The sequence below is a fragment of the Pantherophis guttatus genome, chromosome 7 (assembly GCF_059756535.1).
Source record: "Pantherophis guttatus breed Tessera chromosome 7, ASM5975653v1, whole genome shotgun sequence".
NCBI lineage: Eukaryota > Metazoa > Chordata > Lepidosauria > Squamata > Colubridae > Pantherophis > Pantherophis guttatus.
Window position 1 is genome coordinate 92,898,822 of NC_142069.1, and position 9,652 is coordinate 92,908,473.

At 39.1% G+C, this 9,652-nt stretch overlaps 1 long non-coding RNA gene across 3 annotated transcripts in view; it reads left to right on the top strand.

The window, feature by feature from the left end:
• Positions 1-4,251, top strand: part of LOC148112965 (uncharacterized) — a 58,242-nt gene extending 53,991 nt beyond the window's left edge. For all 3 annotated transcript variants that reach the window (XR_015729031.1, XR_015729032.1, XR_015729033.1), the window contains 2 exons: positions 663-767; positions 3,072-4,251. This is a non-coding gene — a long non-coding RNA (uncharacterized LOC148112965). The remainder of the gene's footprint in view (positions 1-662; positions 768-3,071) is intronic.
• The last annotated feature ends 5,401 nt before the right edge of the window (positions 4,252-9,652 follow it).

The window sequence follows — 9,652 nt, forward strand, 5'->3', positions numbered from 1 at the left end:
TTCGGCAGTATAAGTCAGAGCAGCATATATTGGAATCCACCAGCAAATCATTTCTCTCTCGTTCCAAGAAAATTACCTGGATGGACTCCCAACAAAGGCAACGGGGATTGAGCCTGTCCTGAAAGAGACTTTACTTTTTAATATGAGCTCAGAATTATTCCTGTAGGTGTCCAAAATCTGCATGATAACAGATGCAGGGCTCTGTGATCAAATTCCTCAAATGAGATTTTGAACCCAATATAAGATGATGATGAGTAGATGCATAAGTTAAGTAAGAAGGTAAGTAAAGAGCCCAATGAAAGGCACAAACCCATCCTTTTAAAATCAATTGGGTTTAGCTTGTAGAGTTATTTCTCTAAACGCAGATTACAAGGTTTTGGTTCAAGAAGAGGCATATGTCTCTCTCCAAATACCTTCTTAACTTCGCTCATGAGCTACCATTGGTCACAGGATAGTTTTTAGGTTACTATGTCAATTTTTCCATTCTCTGTATCATTTTTAGGATTCATTTATTAGTAACAAAACAGCTATGCTAACTTTTCATGAGGCTGAGAGGGGAAGAGGAGAGCACATCAAAGAGGCTGTTGGTGATTCTAGAAGTGACTCCTGGCAATGCTGACTTTCTTTTGCTTCCTTGGGGGTTTTCTTCATGGCCACGGAAGGAAGAAGACAAGCACCTCATTGTGCAACCTCCATCCTCCAAGTGCTCATCTGAGGCTTCCTGGAGAAGGACCACATGGACAGCTCTCCTACCTTCCAGATATTCCGTGAGTCATGGCCAAGCTTTTTAAGTTTTCCTCAAAAAACTTGCATATTTTGGCAGGACAGGAGACTAATAAAATATTTTGAGTTTTGACTTGAGGCAAAAAAGGGGCCAGGCTGGATACCTTTGAAGTATTTCATAAATTGTGTGTCATCAGAAATCTTTTTGCTGCCTTCAACATTTCTCAGATGTTGTGCCTAAGAATGTGTGAAGGGAAGTATCAGGCTTGGAAACTCTTATTCAGCCTAACCTGACCAACAACATGATACTAAGTCCAAAAAGTCATTCTTTTTGCTGGCAAATGTAAGCTCTTTTTATCTCAGAAGCTCGGACCACCCAAAGGGGCTCTAAGTAGAAAAGCTAAGTAGACCTGACTTGTTCTTGAACAAGTAACCATCATGAAATCACAGGCTGAAGACTAGACTAGGAAGATCAATCAGAATAAAGCTGGAAGGGACTTTGAAGGTCTTCTAGTCCAACCCCCTGCTCAAGCAGGAGATCCTATACCATTTCAGACAAAGGGTTGTCCAATCTCTTCTTAAAAACTTCCAGTGTTGGAGCACCCACAACTTCTGGAGGCCAGCTGTTCCACTGGTTAATTGTTCTCACCGTTGAGAAGTTTCTCCTTAATTCCAGTTGCTTCTCTCCTTGATTAGTTTCCATCCATTGTTGGATGAAACAGAGAACATTTTCAGAAGGAGACAGTAGTCACCAGATAAATTTCCTTGTTCACTGCCATTCGAATGGTCGTTGAATGAGCAGTCACTAAACAAAGACTACCTATACTTAATTTTACATATTCAGTCTTGGGTTTGTGTAACAAGATTCTTGCCTGATTAACAAAAGTCTGCATAACACAACAAATACTTTTGCCAACTTTACATCTCCTTCATTCTATAGTGCTTGTAAGGAAAGTCTTTCATTTGTGCAGTAGATCATAGAAATATTTGCAAAGGAAACTGGTATAGTTTTAGGGCTGGGGGATGCATGCCTCCTGCTCCTGTCTTTCACAAAAGCCTACTTTTAAAATTCGCAAAGACAACTGGAACTCATTAGTCCCAAACGAAGCCCTTAGCCCTGTCAAAGAATCCCAAAAGCTGCCTCTTCCAGCCAGAAACTCCTGTGAAATCATTAACGGGCCTTTGCTCTGCAAAGGAAACCAACCCTATTCTCATTTGTCATTTTCTGGGTACAATTCAGGAGCTCTTGAAATTCCTGGTTCCTGGTGGAAGCTGAGTGAACGTGCATGGATGATATAATTGTTCCCATCTCTGTTTGCTTCGGGACAGCTCAGATTGTGACTTGAGCCATTTACTGACTGCAAAATAAATTCAGTTCTGGCTTATGTGTTCAGACAGGATATGCAAATTGCCTAGGAAACTTATTGCAGACACGGCAAAAACTATTACTCGATACTTAACTGCTGGCAGCTCCTCTATAAATTAGGGGTGTAATAACACAGAGACATAATATGAAACCATTATTTTGTGTGTGTCATCATTAAAAATGTGAGTGTGTAGCACAACTGGAGCCAGGAACAGGCGTCCTTTCTAGAAAAGAACTCAACTTCTCCATGCTGTACCCTGGATTTTATATTCTTTGCAAAATTGTTTCAGCCTTACAGATCCCCCATTTATATAGCTTGGGGGTTAAAACTATTAAAGCTATGAGACCCAAAGGTGCTTTTTTCAGAAGGTAACTGGACTTTCTTTGTTTTGCTTGAGGATTTTTCACTTCTCATCCAAGAAGCTTCTTCAGTTCTGTCTGTCGGAACTGAAAACTTGAGTCAGAACTGAAGAAGCTTCTTGGATGAGAAGCAAAACATCTTCAAGCAAAACAAAGAAAGTCCAGTTGCCTCTTGAAAAAGCACATTTGGGACAACCATGACCTGGATGACTGAAAACCCCCATAGGCATAAAGCTATCAGAAGAGTTAAGATGCAAGGAGGGAAGGGAAGTTCAGCCATTCAGCATGGGCCATTTCCATGTAAGAATTGCATGTTTAGTTTGGAAGTGGTTTCAATATTTCTGAGACTTCAGCATCTCATAACCTCCTGATCCATCAATCAGAATAGAGCTGGAAGAGACCTGAGAGGTCTTCTACTCCAACTGTCTGCCCAAGTAGGAGACCCTATAGGTGGCTGTTCAGTCTCTTCCTAAAAATCTCCAGTGATGAGCGACCCACAACTTCTGGAGGCAACTTCCGTTCCACTGGTTAATTGTTCTCACTGTTAGGAAGTTTCTCCTTAGTTCCAGGTTGCTTCTCTCCTTGATTAGGTTCCATCTGTTGTTTCTTGTCCTGTCCTCAGATGCTTTGGAAAATAAGGAGAATCACAAAGGAGATGCAAGATGCAAACAGAGATTTAGGCATTTCAGGTCTGGAAATCATTGTCTCTTCTTTAGCCTCCCTCGTTCCAAGGACTGGCTGCTGCCGAAACGATTTCCCGAAAGATCTGAGCCCTACGGCTCCTCTCACTTCTGTGCTGCAGCAGAAGCCAGCCAGGCTGCAATGAAGCAACAGCAGAACGGTAGTAAAAGGAAACTCGCAGTCTCTAGACCGATTCCCAGAAAATGTCTACTGGCGATCAGATGCACCACCTGAGAATGCAAAGCCTTCTCGCCTCGTTCTTCTGACTGACTCAAAGATCGACCTTATCCTGCTTTCTTGGGAGAGAAAGTTACAGCCTCCCAATGGCACAATTTGTGGTACATCAACAGCCCGTCTGCCAAAGTAGCTCTGGATGCAAGAGAAGTGGCTGGATCTCTCTGATGCCAAAGAGGAATCCTTTCCGTCTCCTTTCAAACCGACCTTCAAACGACAGCACTGTCTGCTTTTACTGTTACGTTTTGTCACGCCGCTTTAAAAATGCATTCATTCCTCTTGATCTACAGCTTAAAATAGCAGGTTCAGAAGAAATCGTGGTAATTGTAGGTTTAAAAAGAAAGGTGTGTACATTTTGCGCAACTGGGTTTGTGAGAAGCCGTTTTCCCAGATGGACTTTTAATGCTTTTGTGGCTTAATAATCTGTTTTATATTTCTTTTTAAAAACCGATTGCGGGTGTTTATCTGAGTGGAAAAGTGGCCAGAACAATTTAAAAGCACTTTTTTGACCCCAATGCCTCCGGGGCAACAATGTTGACTGGCCTTCCACCTGTCATTGAAGTGTGCAAGCAATGAATAACCCTTGATAGTTGTAACCAGTAAAATTAACAGAAGTTAACTTAAATACAGTGAAGTTTGTAGAAAATACAAATTCCAGAACGATGATGTGGTTCAGGATTTAAGCAGTGATTTTATCCCAAATGTTCTTTTTGATGGGGAAAAGTCTTGACTTCTTCAAATGAAGCGAGTAATGAATGATTGTCCATATAAAACTCATGTTGACCTCCTTCAAAAGGAACATGATTGTTTTTTTTTCCTGAAGATCTATCCATGTACAATACTTTGTGTATTATGAGCAACTTCATAAATGTGAATTTCACCACAAACCCCTAGACACTCCAGAGTTTTGAAGATGCTTAATTGCAAGGAAAGCAAAAGTCGTTTTGGCTTCTGTATTTCTGTGGTTATTGCTGTCCATATAATTACCCTCACTTTACTCAAAGAATAGCTAGCTGATCAAATTTGAAGAGCATCTTCAAACCCAGCAGAATGTGAGGTTGAAGGGGGTTCTTAGTTTCCATACAGGGTAGAGATCCCTGGCTACTTGCGTTTAGGTTACACATCCTTCAGTGCAGTTCATATAGCAATATCCATTGTCTTCAATTACAATCTAAATACAGTGGTACCTTGCTCCTCATTGTTAATTGTTCCCAGGAGGTGCAACTAGTATCAAAAATGATGAGTACCAAACATTTTTTTCCCATAAGGAATAATATAGTGAGCCAAAAGGCAACTGGGAGTGACAAGATCTATTTTGTGCATTGAGTACCAAACAAACGATGAGTAGCAGGGCAAAAATTTCATATCAAAATGTGTTGAGTACCAAATGCGATGTGTTTCAAAGCAGTTGAGTACCAAGGTACCACTGCACATTGCTCAGGAGTTAGAAGCCAATAGGTGAAACATTTGATTTTCCCCCTCCAGGTGCTAAGGTGGCATATATTCGAATAAAAATATTGAGTTTCCTCCAAGCAGAATTGGATGTTTAGGAGTCCTGCTCAAGGGATGACCCCATCAGCTTCCTGTGGGCAGATTCTGTGGTCTGGAAATGGTAAGGACATCCTAGAGATTCTGACCATTGTCCAGAGCCAAAATAAGCAAAGACTTCTGCCCACTGAGTGTCACAAATCAATGTCTTGAAGCGTGCATAAAAATAGAAAACTAAATTCATGGGCTGGGGAATCATGAATGTTACTTTTTTTCCTCTCACCATTTCAACTCGCAATATTTTGAATGGAAAAGGATCTTTAAGAGATTCCAAGTCAGCATTTTAGAAGGAGCCACAATTATAATTTTACTATAGGATGACATACCCAAAACCCTGGATCAGGAATAAAATGCTTGACACTTAGTTCATATCTCGGGAAATTTCAAAGGACAATTTATTTATTAGTCCATTTTATTATTTATTAGTCCAATTTATATGCCGCCCTTCTCCATAGACTCAGGGTGGTTTACAATGCATTATAGCAATAGCCTGCATACTTTTTTGTATATACCTGCTTATTAGGGCTTTCGGGCCCTCCTAAGCGGTATTGTTCTATACAAAGTCGGCTTATTGCCCCCACAATCCAGGTCCTCAATTTACTAACCTCGCAAGGATGGAAGGCTGAGTCAACCTTGAGCCTGGTGACATTTGAACTCGCACTAATTGCAGGCAGCTGGCAGCTAAGTGCTAGCACTTAACAGCACTTTAGTCCACTGCACCACCGAGGCTCTTATATTCCTAACAATCCTACCTTCTTCTCCATTTAACTGGGAACTTAAGGTAAAGGAATTAGTTGAAGATTAAACATAAAATACATTTTAAGCCTCAAGAGTCATGGAGGATGCAAAATCAAGAAGACTAGCATGGCTGACTATTTGATGAATCCGCGGCTTCAGCTGAGTGACCAAGAGACGTAAGATGCATATTTCCATACTTTTCCTTCTAGAAATTTCCATCTCAAAGCCAAAGAGTATGATTGAAATAAGAAACCTGAAGGTTAAGGTAGAGATTGAGTCTCAGGTTATTAGCTGGTTCACCCAAGTTACCAAGCCAAGTTTTCTTTCATTGTGGTTTATTAGATAAAACATCATCAAAAGGATCATCATGTTCCACTAAGGCACAAACTGTGGTTTACAAACCACAGGGCCTGCATTAACAGAGCATATCAAGCCAATAGCATGATTTATCCTAATGAATTAACTCATTTTTATTCAGAATTCTCTCAATCTAACAAATCTGAGGATACAGGAAGTGAGGAACCAGTTCCTCATTGGTCATGGCTAATCTTGCAAATTAAATCAGGATCAGTCCTGGTTAATACCTGGATAGAACACTAAGATATACCTAGGCTATAGGCCAGTCTTGCAGGAAGTTGGGTAACATCCCCCCCAAAAGGCTATGACAAACCAGTTCTACTTTGTTGCCTTAAATATTTGAGTCTGAACATAAAGTCACCAGCAATTGAGTTAAATTTTACAGAGATTTAAGGGTTTGCCAGTTCCTTGAAAGGAAGACAAGCTAAGAATTAAGTTCTATCCCCTAGAAAACTTTTGTGCCTCTTTGGCAAGATTTAATTGATATGGGGCGGGTATCATTAGATTTAACCAAAGGTGAAGAAAAGGGCTTTTGTGCTTAAGGCTAAATCACATAGAAATCAAAAATAAGCTTGGAAGTGCTTGGACAGCTGAATCCATGCTCTTGTGGCAACTTTGAGGGAAGAATAATAATAACTTAGAGATGCCTACGATGGAGAATTATTAGCTGGTTTTCCAATAGGAATGTCCGCCTGAGTTTATATCCTAAACCCACAGTTTCCAGTGTTAGAGCCAAGCAGTATTCTGGCCTTCTCAGCTGTTTCTAATTTCCAACTTTATTAATTTCATATTCAATCTACAGAAGAGTCCATCACCGATTTGGAGAGTGCAAATCTGCTAATTCCAAAAGTTTGCTTGGTCTGTTATACTGAGGGCATAAACAAACAAGCAGAATCACGATGGTATGGCAGGAATTTCAGGCTTCAGGTGGAGCATGAGAAGAGAGCAATTGGTTAGGAAGAACAATTCCACTGGTAGAACTTTTTTCTTCTTCCATATTTAAGGGCTGCCATGAATTGCACTTTCCAAATTTCACTCTCTTTTGCAGCCTTGAAAAATACTGCATTGTTTCTGAGTTCTCATGTTCTATGTCTCCAATCTTTAAAAATTAATAACAAGAAAGTGAATAATACAATTTCCCATTAATAATACAAACATGCTCACCACAGGATAGTGGTTCTGATCTAGTTTTGTGTATAGTGTGTACTGATGTGTATTAAAATGTGACTTGAAGACAGGACTATGTAAATTCAACTTGGGTTGAACCGATTCAGAAAAATAGATTCACTTTAACAGCTCAGTTTAAATCAATTAACTGGGCATATTAGATTTTTCATACCTGATTCAGGGGGGGAAAGGGGTTGGTTTGATTGACTTGTTTTGATTCATCCATTCAGTTCATTTTTCCAGGATGATATGGCAAGTCTATTCAATTTGACTTATTTGATATATCAATTTGATTCAGAGACTCTAACCAAAACCCCAGATTAACAAACTGCTCAAGGCCATTTAAAAGTTAGGTAGATCTGAACAGGAATAAGAAAAACCAAAAAGAAATAACTGCTAAAACTCTTAAGTGAAATTTTATAACTATATGAAGAACAACTTGAACTGAAACGTCTAATTCATTCATACCAATTACAGACATTTTTAAAAGATCCGGATTGTTGGGGAAAAGATGCTGACTTTACAAACCACTTAGAAAGGGCTGTGAAGCAGTATATAAGTCTAAGTGTTAGTCCTAAATGCAATTTAAACAATTTTATTTTATTGGGCTTCCAATGCTACCTAGGTTTCTTGGTGTCCATCTTGATTTTCATTTAGTTTATTGTTGTATTTATAATGCTAATTTTTCAACTATTTAGATCCTTTGGGTTGGGCAAGCTATAACATTTATAATAAATAAATGATATGCTAGATAAAAAGTAGAACTAACCACATTTTATTTTGCTGTCATTTCACATATATGAAAATAGTACACTAAGAGTCACTTTGCAGAAGAAATGGGTGGCATATAAAATTTAAAAATCAGTAAACAAATTAAATAAGTTTGCAAATTTAAATAGGTGGGAACTTTGTCTACACAGTACATAGTTCATCTCTGGAAAATGCACCTGGGATGTTTAATTGATGGTTTACAGGGAACTTCATTTGGACCGCGAAGATATTTTTCATGTTCTTATGAAAGAAAAAGACTCCATGGATTATTTTAAAAAGCAAAAAATAAAAAATAAAAAAAATGCATTGCAATAATGTTGGAAGTCTTCATTCTAAGCCGATTGTCTGATTGCTAAAACGAATCGATTGCTAAAAATCGGTACTCTCTAAGAAAAGCCGAGAGGTCTTTCTCCTTTTCTGACTCTGCACAGCAGGGAAGTTTGGAGATGCTGAGAACATTTCAAGCCGCTTTCTGCAGCTCTGATTTATGATGAGGTTTCTCTCCGCCTCAGATGTGACTGGAGCAATTCCCTCTGTGACTGATTGATTTAAGCCAGCGTTTATGCGAATCCTTGCGGTTCAGGGCTGTTATTGCTGTTCCACCTCCTGCCAGAGAAGAATCTGACACTTTTCTTTTTGGCTAATATTTCTTTCTTTGGCCTGGGGCTCAGCTTTATGGTGTCTTCAAATATCTGATGCTTCCTGCAGGGCATTTGAATCTTGCTACATCCACTCTCTCTCTCCCTCCCTTTTTTGCATTGCCCTGTATATGTCCAGGCTGCAGATGGAAAACCAAATATTTATCCGGTGAACTGTAAATTAAAACTTGAAACATCCTCTTCAATATTGAACATGAGAAATGTCTCTGAGTGATAAATGACAATGGAGTCTTGTAGACAAAGGCATGGGGCATCCACCTGATGATTGCATGAGATTGCCACTTGGGGTGGGTGGGGGGAAATACAAGCAATTTTTATGTTCCCTGGGACGCTAGCAGTATTCTGTGGTAATACTGTTTCAAAGCAGCCAATGCCACAAGAAAGAAGGAAGGAAGGAAGAAAAGAAAGAAGGAAGGAAGGAAGGAAGAAAAGAAGGAAGGAAGGAAGAAAAGAAAAGAAAAGAAAAGAGAAGAAAAGAAAAGAAAAGAAAAGAAAAGAAAAGAAAAGAAAAGAAAAGAAAAAGCAAGCCTTGAGGGGAGAACGGAGGAGGCTACTCTCACTAGTTAGGCAAGAGTACCATTTCAACCATGTTTCCTAAATAGGGCACCATTTAACAGAATAACAGAGTTGGAAGGGACCTTGGAGGTCTTCTAGTCCAACCCTCTGCTCAAGCAGGAAACCTTATACCATTTCAGACAAATGGCTGTCCAATCCCTTCTTACGAATTTAAATTCATAAGGAATATTTTACAAAAAAATACATTATAATTTTTTTATCATAACTGCATCTAACATTTCAGTGGTGGTGGATGCTCTCTGCAAAGAAAGTTTTTACCAAATATGTGGCACAAATGATTTTTCTTGCCCATAGTAGAAATAGAATATTCTCTGGTTTCTCCTAAGATTTATTTTAGCATAAAATACCAACTTCTGCTTCCTTTTAGGTAAGCTAATATCTCTCCTTATTTAATATGCATTTGCATAACGGAGCCCCAAATATATTAAAGTAATAAGTAATAAGTAACATAAGAAAATAGCTGTGGTTAAAC